Source organism: Amphibalanus amphitrite, unplaced genomic scaffold (assembly GCF_019059575.1).
Source record: "Amphibalanus amphitrite isolate SeventyFive unplaced genomic scaffold, NRLGWU_Aamphi_draft 000402F_arrow, whole genome shotgun sequence".
Classification (NCBI taxonomy): Eukaryota; Metazoa; Arthropoda; class Thecostraca; order Balanomorpha; family Balanidae; genus Amphibalanus; species Amphibalanus amphitrite.
Window position 1 is genome coordinate 479,164 of NW_024881896.1, and position 9,713 is coordinate 488,876.

Sequence of the window (9,713 nt, forward strand, 5' to 3'; positions counted from 1 at the left end):
GAGGGCCTGTTAAGACGAACAGAAGGGCCTCTGAGGTACGAGGGTCAATTTCAGGCCACAAGGTATCCTAAGAGGCCACCAGACGGCCCTCTTAGATTAAAGATGGTCCCTGGAGGTCACCAGAGGGCCCTCTGAGGTGAACAAAGGGCCCTCACAGCCACCTCAAAGAGGGCCCTCTGAGATCGAAGAGATCAAAGAGATCAAAGAGGGCCCTCTAAGGCGAATGGAGGGCCTTCAAAGGCCACAAAGTGCCCTCTCAGGCCACTGGAGGGCCTTCTGAGGTGATATGATGCTATGTCAGACCACCATGAGCCCTATGAGGTCATCAGGCCCTCTGAGATCAAAGAGGGTCCTTGGAAGTCATCGGAGGACCCCTTGAGGCCCCTTGAGGCGAACAAAGGCCAGAGGGCCCCCCTTAGACACCACAAAGAAGTAAAAAAGATCCCTCTGAGTTCAAAGACAGCTCTCTGAGATGTAATAAGGCCATTTGAGGCCTCTGAGGGCCCTCTGATGCCACAGAGAGGCGCCCGCTGATACCAAAATAGGGTCCTCTGAAGTCTGAAGCCACCAGAGGGCCCTCTGAGGCGAATAGCGGGTCCTCACATCCACTTCAAAGAGGGCCCTCTGAAAATCAACTGGCCCTCGGAGTCAGTGTCCCAAAATTGTATTTTGGCTTGGGTGTCAGAGGGGGAAATAGGTCACCCAAAAGGGGGATAAGAGTGGACAATTGTCCAGGGCAGCCGGAGCCCTCTGAGAAGGTCACTTGAGCCTTACAACAGAGGGCCGTCTGAGGTGATATGAAGGCTATGTCAGGCCACTATGGGCTCTATAAGGTCAGCAGGCACTCTGAGGAAAAGACTGGCCCTCTGAGGGGAACAGAGGGCCCTTTAGAACAATCAGAGGACTTTTTAGGCCAACTAGGGGCCTTAAGAGGTCAACAAAGGGCCCTTTGGGACACAAACAGGGCCTCTCAGGCCACCAGGGGCCTCATGTATTAGTGGCCGTATGTTTATACGGCCATCTGAAGTAAAAGAGGACCTTTTGAGGTAAACAAGGGCCCCTGGAGAGAAAACAAAGGGCCCTCTCAGGTACCTAGAAGGTCCATGGAGGCCACTAGAGTGCCCTTTGAGGCCAGTGATGGTCTGCAGAGGTCCTCAGAGGGTCCCTCTGAGGGTAACAGAGGGTCCTTAAGACGACCAGAGGCCCCCTTGAAAATGCAGGTGTCACAAGGTCCGGTTTGCATCAAAGGTCAGGTAGCTATGCCCAGTTTTGGCTCTCTGTTGCCGACGTGTTCCGAGCTGTCGCAAAAAAAAAACGATGTGGTGGCACCCACCCTCCCACTCGGCCGGCCAGGGTCCTTCTAACCAGGGATGCGGAGCCGTGGAAATTTCAGACGTCTCCGGGTCCAGCTCTGGAGAAAAAATCGGCTTCGGCTCCGGCTCCGGCTCCGGCTTCGACTCCAATACTCCGTACATCCTCTATACAATTAAATACGGGTGGAAGAGAAAAGATGAAGGATTGGTTCACGTTGCTTCTGTATTTGCATAACAAGGCTATTTTGAATACCACATGTTTTACTGCCTTGTATTGTCAAACCGAACTATGTAGGTCAATAATTTTTTCCTCTTCAAAAAAGCAGCCGGAGTCGCCGCCTTTTGGACGGCTCCGGCTCCGGTTCCGGCTCCGGGCAAAATATGCCGGCTCCGGCGGCTCCGGCTCCAGCTCCGGCTCCACACCCCTGCTTCTAACTCGGCTTCTGAGCCACGTACCAGCACGCCAAAGGCAGCGTTCGAAAGGACGCAAACAATAATGACGAAATTACTCTGGTCATTTTTAGATCAGGTCAAAGGTCAGTTCACATAGGTCATCCAAGGCTAAATTTCGCCAATTTTCTGGTCCAATTTCGACAATTTTCAACAAACCACCGCATCACTCGGAAATGAATGCCGTGCCGGGGAAAAGCGTAGTTAATAGCTCTTTTAACCCGCGCCGGGCCGGTGCTCTGAGATTCCGCGCCGGGCCGGAAGGGGGGTGTGTCTGAACACCCCCTTCTAACTCGGCTCCTGGGCCACGTAGCGACACGCGAAAAGCGGCAATCGAAAGAACGTCCAAAATAAGGACGAAAACACTAAGGTCATTTTTTGGGTCAGGTCAAAGGTCAGGTCACCAGGGGTCACCAAAGGTAAAATGTTGACTATTTCAACATTTTGGAAACTGCCAACGACTATCTCGGGAACCGATAGAGCTACAGCGCCAGAGAAAAGGGCATTCAATAGCCCTTTTACAGACCTTTCTGAATAATGCTCTCAGATTTGACCTCAGGTCAACGGTTTAGCCTCCAGAGGGCAAAAACCCCAAAAATAGCCGTTTTTACGAAAAGCGTTTTTTTCGACAATAACTTTTGACTCAAAAGAGTCATGACATTAATTTTGCCAGCATCGTGTTCCTCTCGTCGAGACGCGTCGAATGAACTATAATTGGACCTTGAAAGGTCAACTTGAAAATTTGACCTCAGGTCAAGGTCATGACCTGACCGGAAAAGGTCATGTTACATATCATTCGATCCGCAACGTCGATTCGAACACATCTAAGGCGTTTTCAGCGCTCTAGCACGCCTCTATCAGAAGTTATTGGCGAAAAACTGTTAGATTCTGTTCGTGACCTGAGATGACCTCGGGGACATAACGAGGGGTCACAGTTGCCATTTTCCGATTCAGTGTGCCAATTTTACTTACATTTCGATGTTAGAGAGTGTCTAGAATAGCGTTCGTGCAAAACAGACGCTTTTCAATTTTCTCCCATTGACTGATAGGTAATGGAGAGGCCGCGATACTGACCTGACCTTAGGTCACTGATATCGAAATTCCGAGATAAACATTTTATAGATTATGTTGCTCTTATCAATCGCTGAAAGTTTCAAGGCAATCGATCAATCGGTGTAGCTATGACGAGCATTCTTATTTTTTTCTGAGGTGAGGTCACTTGGCGTGACCTGGTGACCTGACCTAAGGCGACCTGGGTCTGAAATTTTCACAACATGTGCGGAAAATATGCACAAACAGGTGTGGAGCGCCGCTGTTTTTGAGATATCTGCGAAAAACCGCAGGGGGTGTTCAAACACCCCCCCCCCCCGGCCCGGCGCGGGTTAACACCCGTTTCGCCGTTTCCATCCTCAGGACATTCAAATCCTTCTCCTCCATGCCGCAACCCATGATCCAGGCGGGCAACTTTATACCATGCGGGCGGCTCCCATTGGAGCGCACTGCAGCTCCTAAGGAAGCACACTCGTAACCGGGTGCAGTGAGCACTTTGGGGGCTGCAGTCGGCCTGTCCTGTTGGACAGGCTCAGCCCCGGTGACTCACCAAGGTGCCCACCCAGACCAATGTCTCCCTCAATTCCTATCATCCTTCCGGCCCTGAAATGGTCTGGTCAGACCGAAAGGGTATAGCCCAACAAAACAAACAAAACTCTTTTGACACTCTTTCTGTAATTTGTGCTCAGATTTGACCTAGGGTCAACCTTCCAGCCTGGGCCCAACCCAAGGCGGGGCTAAACTGTGCTCAGATTTGACCTAGGCCTGTTAATTGTACACCTTTTATCTCGGAACATTTTTATGTTTCTACAGCTCCGTAGGGCTGACAGCTCTTCCTGCGAAACCTTTTTTGGGTCGAAAATGGCAGAACATGACGTCATTTGCGGCCAACCTATCATAGCCTCTGGAAAAAAACAATGGTCACAATGTGTAAAATGGATGCCCGTAGAGGTTCTGAAAGTTTGGTGGGGATATCTGCAGTCATTTAGGAGATAGCTACGGAAGAGGGCAGGGGGCCGTTTCGCCCCCCCCCCCACGGGACGCGGGTTGAACGCCCTTTCAACTCAGGCTACAAGAGCCCTTTTGCCACTTAAGGGCCCTTTCAACCCAGTCAGTCAAGGGCCCTTTTGACTGCGGATCCCCCCTGAGAGAAATCCTAGATACGCCACTGCTCTGAATCTAACGGAGCAAATTCGGTTCCACGCCAAACCAGTATAACGCCTTTTGGGGCGACTAACGGATCGAGCGAGAGGGTGAGCCTTGCACGTGCGAAATTTCGACGGGGTACCTCCAGCTGACTTGTGCACGGCACCCTACTAACCGGTCTCTAGCCATGTGCCAAATTTGAGCACAATCGGCCCAGCCGTTCTCGAGATCTGGAAGCGGCACCCTGCACGTGCGCACGTGCAAAATGGGTCCCAACTGACTTTTGCACGGCATCCTACTAACCGGTCCCTAAGCATGTGCCAAATTTGAGCGCCATCGGTCCAGCCGTTCTCGAGATCTGGAATCGACCCCTGCACGTGCGCACGTGCAGCAGCACCCCAATTCTGGCACATGGATATGCATTGCCTAGTGGGTGCCTACCTACATGCCAACTTTCAGCGCAATCGGCCAAGTAGTTACCGAGATATTGCAACAATTACAAAAGTGACACCTCTTCGTTTTGCACGTGGCACGTGCATAAGGGGTCACCCACATGCATCGGGAATAGTCCAATACTTGGTAGAAGGAATGAAGCTACCCTACAAAAATTACCGCGTGTAAATCGGTCAAGTGGTTGCTGAGATATAAGCGTCGCAGAATCGTGACCACGGCCGGCCGGCCGGCCGGCCGGCCGCTCATACTCAGAAATTTCCGTTAATCTAAGGAAAGACTACGCTCGCTTCGCTCGCTCCGTAATAAGGGAAGGCCCATTACATCAGCAGATAAATATATCATACCTAACAGGACGTAAAGCATTGATCGGATCATGCAAGGACGTCGTCCTTATTGCCCAGTGGCTAGTGGCGAATGGCGAACAGCCAGCAGTTATGAACGCTTCCTTCGCGCTGCACATTGGCGAACAACGGAGGGCGGCAGGCGAATAATGAAGGCCGAAGTAGCTTTGGTAACGGCGCTCAACAACGCTCTACGCCGTCCACGGTACAGCCAGGTACAGCAATGAACGCGAAAACGTACTTAGCATGGGTACAAGCGTGAAACACATTTTAAAACTTTAATTATAGAAATAAAAAGCAGTCAATCGTTAAATAACTATATGGTGTGTCGTGTTCGGCTACGTCAACCAGTTAAAGGTAGTGTGCCACCTTCCAATGATTTCCCATTTTATTTTTCCTAGGATAAGAAGCTTCTGTTTTTACCTAATATCGCAAAAAAAAATCAAAAAATGGGCCTAAAATAGTGCTTTTTTCGCCTAAAAGTTTATCGGTTTTTCGATATGTATAACAACTGTAGTGGGCTGACCTGCAAACAGGCGTCGGCAACAATCGCGAATGCGGCGCACATGTGACAATAAGCAAAGGTCATTATAGAGTTACGACGTACGGGAATGAGTTATCAGCTGTCTAATCGTAGACAACACAATGTCGAATTTAAACTGTAAGCCTGTATTGGTATTGTTTCTTTAATTTGGCTGTCGAACATTAATTTATGGTTTGAAATATTATTTTATGTAAAATAATTGATATGAAACAGCCGTCTCTAAAGTTATGACCCCATCTCACCACATGAAAGTGGCAGAAATGACAATGATCAGTTGACGCATTTTTCTTGGCCGAAGTCAGAGCGCGCGGCCCGACGCACCACCACCGCACCACAAAGTATGAGCAGAAGCCACTGCGGTGGACCGCGCCCAAAGCCAGGGCCCCGGTAACGTGAGGTAGCCGAGTCGGGGCAGCGTGCGCTGACCCAAGCCGGGGCCGCGGCTTTGGGCGCGGTCTACCGCATCCCCGGGCTATATCACATGACACCGGGAGGAGAAGGACGCGCGGCCCCGGCTTGGGTCAGCGCACGCTGCCCCGACTCGGCTACCTCACGTTACCGGCCTACCGGGGCCCTGGCTTTGGGCGCGGTCTACCGCACCACCTAACAGGCGTGTTCGAAACCGCAGGAGATGATGATGAACGGGTTTATCGAAACTTGATTGGATGAGCCTATCGGTAATAGCGATTTCAGTGTGTGCATTTATTGTTCATAGTGGTGTGAAATGTGGTTGGGGTACGACCGACCCGACCGACAACCCGTCGGGGCGAATTTCGCACTGGGGTACTCAAAATTTGAAGAATTTAAGACGTTTCCATGAGTTTTGAAGGTATGGATAAGTTCTAAAAATCCGGTTCTCCTTATCTGGGCCATTAACTCCATACGGTCCAGGAAAGCTGGCACACTACCTTTAAGCCAAACCAGCCAACGTTCAGTTATTTATGAGGCAGGGTACCGTTATGCCCCCTTTCCTCCAGCCGGATTCTGGGAGCTTGTCGGTAGGCATAACTAGTCAGTACCTACGCTGGTCGTTGAGCATTGTACGCTGCAGAGTAATTAAATGATATTGATGTTCTATATATCCTGATTATATTATTTAATAATACTGCGAATTTTCGTAACGTTCTTAGAGCTTCGCCGTTTATTTATCGATTAACCCTACACTATTGCCTAAATCTCTCTACCTCAACATTTCACCGGCAAACCATTTGCGCAATAGTCCATGGCGCAAATGCACCATCACGTTACGAGTACTGTGGTAAAGTGGACGATGTTACTGCGGCGTGCGTGCTCGACACACAGTTCCGCGTACGTCCTGCGTAGGATCTCTACGATGCCCGTGGCCCGTTTTGTTTGCATGCTTGACGGCTGCCGGGTCCATTCGCCAACCCTCTGACGTGGGTGACACGCCCCTGGTCACGTCTCCAGTGTCGGCTGAACGACCACCTGAGTCCCCCGGTCAGCCGGGCAGACCGCCCTCGTCGACCGAGCCTGCAGGTGAGCGGCGCGACGACCGGAATTTATATTAGCCGACTGTCCGACGTCGGGCGCGGAGGGGGGGGGGGGGACACTCCAGTATTGCCTGCAGTCTCAGTCTGTCGGGATCAACAGGAGGACCTCCGGCTGGGAAGCCTCTAACGTTGTTCTACACGCCCTACCCCTAACAACTGAAATAGGAGTGGGGAGAGGGGCCCTTGGGCTCGGACGATGGGTTGAACGGGAGGACGGACGGGCATAGAGACCAGTAAATGCAATTTGGTTGCCACCTGGGACCAGGAAAGGCACAACAAGTAAAAAACAAAAATAGTTCCAATGCCTTGCCAGAGATCTAAAGAAGAGAACACAAAGTGACCCGTTTGCAACTCCACCCAAACATACGAAACCGGTTGACCGAGATTAAATACCATTGAGTTTCGGAAGCCTAAGACAGCAGCACCCCACTCCAGCCGCGGCTATACGTCATCGTGCCGGAGCCACCGAGGACTACGAGTATATCGCCTCATTTCCCGAACACGAGTCATCCACTACCGGTCTCCCGCTAGTCGAAATGCATTTGCGGTTGCCATTCTGTCAGATCACTCGTTCAAACCATTTGGGAGAAATCCAACCAATCGCTAGCGACTGTATTCCCAAACCCTGGAAAAGCTCGCAGACCTAACAAATTGGGCCTCCTAGCGGAGCAGTGCTTTCAACTCGCAGATCAAAGCGCTAGGCTCAGGCGGTTACGGAGAGAGGCGGTGGATAATAACATCTCTCTACGCAGGTCACGTTTCAGGCTATAATATCTTGAAAACTGGCAGAGTCGATCCCCGGCCTAGCGGCGCTCGGGTCAGTCACCTGTCCTGTCCGATCCAGAGACACAGTGCCGCGGAGAGAGAGAGAGAGACGGCAGCACGACTGGGCACACGGTGGGAGGTCAGGCCATGGGCCGCAGGACACCCCAGCTCCCGAGACGTCCGCATCAGTGATCACTGCTCCGGAGATATTCATTTCTACTGTCTAGGACCTACTCATACCTACGGCCGCACCCCATCATAAATCTTTTCTAAGCATTTGAAAAACTTAGCCCAAGATCACCCAAAGTCAGGTCAGGTTATGTCAATGGACTTCAGCTCGAGAAAAATCTATGTTGATGTGGCGTTTCAGACTATACCATCGGCCCCTCGCTTATGGCGGATGGCCTGTAAGGATCGGACGTCACTAGCCACCACGCACCATAAATCCAGCCCCGTCAGCCGGCGGCGTCACAAAAATACACGGCATCAGGGCGCGCGCGCGCGCCGCCACCACCGACCGGCCTCCATTAGGAAGATTACTGGTGGCGGAGCGACTGGACTGAGCCCGCGATCCGGGCCGGAATAATTCAGCGGTCGCCGCCGCAGCGGGACCGCGCACTTACCGCCGGCGCTGCGGCAGATTTTCGCCGTACGAATAAGCCGCGCTCCGACGCCGAGCCACTGTCCCGTCTCCGGTCAACGAAGATAGATGACGGCCAACTAAGTATATTGCATATATACGAGAAACCCAGCGGGCAATGGATCAAACTCGGCTAATGAAGAGAAAGAAGAAAAGGGCCGCCTGGTCTGGATCGATCCAAAAGACCACAGAAGACCGCCCGTAAAAAGCACAGGAAACGGCTAGAGCTTCGTTCCACTTGAGCGATCGACGACCAGCGACATTTGCTACCAGAGGGAAACATATTGACCCTTCTGCCGCGAGCGGGAAATAGGTGGAGAAACCCCACGAGTATCCACGAGTGTGGCATACTCGTAGCCATGGCACGGAGCTGATGGGAACCAGTTCCGTGCCGTGGTCGCACCGACATGCCTGTTGAGATGAGAATGGCAGGGCCTTTTAGGACAAACTTCAGGAAGAACGAAGCTTTCAGGTAACCAAGATTACTTTACTAATCATAGGTGTAGGAACGTTTTCGAAAGTGGGGGGGCCAGGCTCCCAGAGGCACAAAACCTCACCTACCCCCAAAATCCATTTTCTCCTCGGATTTCGGCCACTTTATTTTCGCAAGCATGCTCAAATTGGTAAAAAAAAAAACGTGACAAGAAAAGAAAATCGACCAAAATATCGGGGAGACTCCTGTCCAGAAATTAAATCTCATGGACGCGTCCCCCTGGCCTCCGCAGCCGCGTTGGCACCAGGAGCGAATCCAGGAAAACTCCAAGGGGAGGGTCATGAATCAAAGTAGTGCCCCTACCTATACCCAAAATTAAAACCTCAACTGATTTCGGCCACTTAATTTTGGTGGTGCCCTATTTTAATTTTGTATTTATTTGTTTTTGCCCTGGCAGGCCTGTGGTGCCCCTGGCGGGCCTGTGGTGCCCTTGCTAGGCCGCAGGTGCCCCTGGCAGGTTTGTGGTGCCCCTGGAAGGACTGTGGTGCTCCTTACGAGCCTGAAGTGCCAGCGACAGGCCCATGGTGCCTCTGCGAGGCCGGTGGTGCCCCTGCGAGGCCGTGGTGCCCCTGCTAGGCCGCTGGTGCCCCTGGGCCCTGACAGGACTGTGGTGCTCCTGACAAGCCTGAAGTGTCCCCGACTGGCACGTGATGTCCCTGACAGTTCCAAGGTGCCCCTGCGAGGCCAGTGGGTGCCCCTGGCAGGTCTGTGGTGTCCCTGGCAGACCTGTGGTGCCCCTGACAGGCCTGTGGTGCTCCTGAAAGGACTGTGGTACCCCTGGGCCCTGACAAGCCTGAGGTGCCCCTGACAGGTCTGTGGTGCACTTGACAGGCCCAAGGTGCCCCTGCGAGGTCGGTGGTGCCCCTGGAAGGCCTTTGGTGCCCCTGGAAGACCTGTGGTGCCCCTGACAGGTCTGTGGTGCCCCTGGCAGACCAGTGGTGCTCTTGCTAGGCCGATGGTGCTCCTGACAGGCCGGTGGCGCCCCTGTCAGGTCTGTGGTGCCCCTG